This window comes from Nylanderia fulva, unplaced genomic scaffold (genome assembly GCF_048542155.1).
Source record: "Nylanderia fulva isolate GAGA-0341 unplaced genomic scaffold, ASM4854215v1 Scaffold717, whole genome shotgun sequence".
Classification (NCBI taxonomy): Eukaryota; Metazoa; Arthropoda; class Insecta; order Hymenoptera; family Formicidae; genus Nylanderia; species Nylanderia fulva.
In genome coordinates, this window is record NW_028190827.1 from 45,497 (window position 1) to 50,859 (window position 5,363).

General features: G+C 30.6%; 1 pseudogene; it reads left to right on the forward strand.

The window, feature by feature from the left end:
* Positions 1–829: 829 nt before the first annotated feature.
* Positions 830–1,710, forward strand: LOC146720308 (uncharacterized; annotated as a pseudogene).
* The last annotated feature ends 3,653 nt before the right edge of the window (positions 1,711–5,363 follow it).

A 5,363-nucleotide genomic window follows, 5' to 3' on the forward strand; every position in this document is an offset into this window, starting at 1 on the left:
CGATCTATCCAGTAAAGGGAAGATACGAACACGATCCAGCCAGTCAAGGCAAGATACGAACACGGATCCAGCCAGTCAAGGCAAGATCTGGACACGATCCAGCCAGTCAAGGCAAGATACGAACATGATCCAGCCAGTCAAAGCAAGATCGTTGGTGGTTCTGTCAACTAAAGTAAGATCAAGAAGGATCCTGCCATCGAAGGCAAAATCGAGAATGATCCAGTCAAAAAAAATTTATCGAATTAATTGTTCGAATTGTCTCCATTGGCTTGGATACATAATGCCAACCTATCTTGGCAATGTCTTACTGTCTTAAGTAACATATCGTGCGTTATCCTTCTGCAAGCTTCTCGTATCCTTTCTATCATATTTTCTCTCGTTGTAGGCGTTTGCTCGTACGCGACATTTTTCAGGTATCCCCATAAGAAAAAGTCGGGCGACGTCAGATCAGCAGATCGTAATAATCTTACAGGGACATAGAGGAATACGATAATAATGCACAAATGGTTATTATACTTACTAAAGAAAAAATTTGTATACAAATTATCAATTGTATCCCTTCATTATCGCTCAAGGATTTTACAACTACGGAAAAAATAATGCCAGACTATTTACCCTCGGAGATCATTTATATTATTCTCATTCTTGGAGAATGTCATTTAAATTATCACGAAGCTTCGCGAGTTTACCGAGATCGGTATCCTGAAAGGGAAGGACACCCCAATCCTGCTTTAATCCGAAACCTCGAACGAAGAGCTCGTGAAGGTCATCTCAAACGTAAAAGGAAAGATCATGTGTATGATAAAAATGACAATCGTGTGGTCATGCTCCTGGCAGCAATTCATCTTAATCCTCATGTAAGTCAGCGGATTTTGGCAAGGGAACTAGGTATTCCAAGATCAACAATTAGGAGGATTATAAAGAAACTTAAATACCATCCCTATCACATAACTATGACACAAGCTCTGAGTCAAAGAGATATGCAATTGCGTATCCAATTTTGTCAATGGGCACAACAAATGATCAGAGCTGAACCAAATTTTTTCAATTTTGTCATGTTCTCTGATGAGTCGACATTTAAAAATAATGGTAAGCTAAATAGGTATAATTGTCTTTATGGGTCAAATGTTAATTCTCATTGGCATAGACCAATAGATAATCAAAATCGTTGGAGTGTTAATGTTTGGTGCGGGACTGTGAATGGGTATTTGATTGGTCCCTATTTCTTTGACTGAAATGTCAACGGGGAAAACTTTTTGGCATTTCTTAGAGATAACTTACCACAATTATTTGAAAACGTTGACCTGCAAACACGCCAGAGGTTATGGATACAACTCGATGGCGCATCACCTCACTATACAAGATGTGTGAGAGATTACCTGAATGAAACGTATAATGGCAGATGGATTGGACGAGATGCACCCGTCGCGTGGCCACCACGATCTCCTGATCTGACGTCGCCCGACTTTTTCTTATGGGGATATCTGAAAAATATCGTGTACGAGCAAACGCCTACAACGAGAGAAAATATGATAGAAAGGATACGAGAAGCTTGTAGAAGGATAACGCGCGATATGTTACTCAAGACAGTAAGACATTTCCAAGATAGGTTGGCATTATGTATCCAAGCCAATGGAGACTTCGAACAATTGATTCGATAAATTTTTTTTACTGGATCATTCTCGATTTGGCTTCGGTGGCAGGATCCTTCTTGATCTTATTTTAGTTGACAGAACCATCAACGATCTTGCTTTGACTGGCTGGATCATGTTCGTATCTTGCCTTAACTGGCTGGATCGTGTTCGTATCTTGCCTTTACTGAATGGATCGTGTTCGTATCTTGTTTTGACTGGCTGGATCGTGTCCGGATCTTGTCTTGACTAGCTGGATCATGCTTGGACTTTGCCCTGATTGGTCGGAGCATGTAAAATAAGACTATCAGAAAATGAATATTTTAAGAAATAATATTTTGTAATTTTATCAAAATGTAGTAACTTTCGAGCTTTATAACTCGAAAAGTACGCAATGGAAAAACATTTGACTATAGTGTTTTGGAAAGCTCTCGAGGTCAGCTACAAGAATGTTATAAAAAATAGGAGGTGCCATTTAAAAAAATTGAGGTGACCTTTGCGTGATCTTCAAATGAATATCCAAGGTCAAACCAATGGCACCATCTTATAGCCCCTTCGAAACCATACAACACGTGTCTAAACCATTTTTCGATATTTCGCTTAGTTTACGAGAAAATTGATCGTATTTTTTAAAATGGCCCACCCTGTATATGTATGTATGTATATATTCCTATGTCTATGGTCAATACTTAAATAATATAATACTTAATATCAATATTATTATAAATCTTTTCAGATTTGTATAAATATTCATATAATCCTATTAGAAAGTGATCATATTGCGTGTGTAATAAATAAAATCATGAAATTTATAGGGTGTATCTAAATAAGTGCGAAAAATTTTAGATGATTCTGTATTAAAAATTAAAGGGGGGTTTCTTAAGAGGAGTCATAATTAGTTTTTATTAAAAAAAAATATTAAAAAATATCCTTTTTATTAGTGGAAAATATTCATTAAGTTTCATTATTTAAATATGTCTAAAATTTGATAAAAAAAAATAAAAACTTTTAACAATAAAAATAAAACAACTAGTGAATGAGATAAGAAATATCACATTTATTTTTTAATCAATTTATAATTTAAACATTTATTAAATTTAATAATTATTTAAATTATATATAGATTAAAAAATAAATGAATTAGATAAATGTGATAAATTAGTGAATAAGGAAATTAATTTTTTTTCTATAAATTTATTATAAATTTTAAATATAAATAAATTTTTATAAAAGAAATATATATAGGACATTTGGTATTCAGACTTCGCAACACACACTTGAAATATCGGGGAAAAGGACTTGTTAAAACGATAATCATGCTCAAATGTCGCATAACTTGGCATCTCAGACAATCGCCTTGCATATCTATTGGTCAACAGCGAAGAATCGTTTCAATTTTATATTTTAATATTTAACTAACTTTGTATTTTTAACATTTAACTTTGTATTTTAATATTTAACTTTTATGTATTGATAAAGACTGTAGTGCAGTCGAAACGTTTACAATTTATATCGATTCTGTAACGGAATGTTAATTTAATTATTTAATTATTAATAAAAATTTTTACACCTTATTTATTTGCTCGTTCAGTTGGCCTACTATATATGATTTGTTTAATTTTGTTAAATTATACGAGCCTTTCATTAATTAATTGAAATATATATATATATTTAAAATTTAAATAATTTTTAATGATTATATTAATAATTAGAATAATTATTTTAAAATTATAATAGATAATTTTATTTATTTTATTAATAAATTTAGGTGCCAGAAATTGCGGTTAGACTGATGATAAGAATGATTTTTAATAATTTAAAGTTATAAAAAGGGAATTTAAAATAGTTTATTTTTTTTTAATTTTATTTATAGTAAAATGTAATAATTTTAGTTAGTAAAAAAATTTTATTTTAAAATTAAGAGTTTAAATAGGCTCTGTAATATAAATATAAATTTAACATATATAAGATAGGCAATAAGAGCCAAATCGCGGATGACAGTGCGTTATTCTAAACGAAACTAAATTTTTTCGTTAGAATTAAATACCTGTGCACAAGGCACCAAATTTTACTTGGACACGGCCAAGATATAAAATTGGAATAATCTCTACAAGAGATTTTTAATTCCATGTATCCCCTATTCCCCCTAAAGAAATAAATGCGAGAGAAAAATATAGATCCGAAAGTCGCAGAATCGGGAATCGAACCCCGAGACCTTTCGCTTGCCGGGCGACTGCTCTTTCAACTGAGCTATTCAGATCCTTTCGATTCTATACTTTTCTCTGTTATATATATTAATGTTGGTACACTGTCATCGTATAACGCACTGTCATCCGCGATTTGGCTCTTATTGCCTACCTTATATATGTTAAATTTATATTTATATTACAGAGCCTAGTTAAACTCTTAATTTATACACGCTGGCTTAAAGGCGTTTATTTACCAACATTAATATATATAACAGAGAAAAGTATAGAATCGAAAGGATCTGAATAGCTCAGTTGGAAGAGCAGTCGCCCGGCAAGCGAAAGGTCTCGGGTTCGATTTACGATTCTGCGACTTTCGAATCTATATTTTTCTCTCGCATTTATTTCTTTAGGGGGAATAGGGGATACATGGAATTAAAAATCTCTTGTAGAGATTATTCCAATTTTAAATCTTGGCCGTGTCCAAGTAAAATTTGGTGCCTTGTGCACAGGTATTTAATTCTAACGAAAAAATTTAGTTTCGTTTAGAATAACGCACTGTCATCCGCGATTTAGCTCTTATTGCCTATCTTATATATGTTAAATTTATATTTATTTTAAAAATTTATTTTTAATTAAGTTTAAAAAGAAATTAGAATTAGATACTCTATTATTTAAGTGAAGATAAGATTAATTAAATATTAAATGTAAAACATTAAAAATAAAAAATTTGGCGGTAATTTATTATATTAGAGGAACTTGTTGATTAATTTGATAATCCACAAATGGATTAATTTAATATAAATATTTTATATATTATTGTTGTAAATTAAATTAAGAGATTTTAATTATAAATTTATATTTTAAATTAAATTCAAATCCAAATGTAGAATTATTAGGATTTAAATGAGTTATATTGAAAAATATTTTTTTTGTAAATAATATTTAGTTATTATTTAAAAAAATTTTAATGTAAATTTATAAAAATTTATAAGTTGAATTATATTTAAATTATGTACAAATTGCCCGTCATTCTTATTAAATAGAATTTGTAAGAAAAGTCGTAACAAAGTAAATATATTGGAAAAATATTTCATTTAAAAATATTTTATTTACATTGAAGAGATTAATGGTAATAAAAGTTATTAAAATTAAAAAAAAAATTAAATTTAAATATTTATAAAAACTTTAATAATTGTAATAATTTTTTAATTAAATAAAATTATAATAAAAGATTAAATACAATTAATTTTTAAATTGTTGAAGTGTTAAAAAAATAAAATAAGTTATAAATATGGGTAATGTAGGGGATGAAATGGTAGACCAGTGGGTTAAGTCGTAAGACAGTATACCTAAGGTCCCAGGTTCGATTCCAATTCGGGCCATTCACCCCACATGCCTGCCAGGAAACAGTGAAGAAAGAGGAGATGGAGAAGTGAGGAAAAGGAGGGAGGCAGGTTCGGCTGGAAGGAGAAGGAGAAAAGATGGAAAAAAAGGAAGAGAGGAATTGGAGAAAGGAGTAAGGAGATGGAAGAAGGAGGAGAAA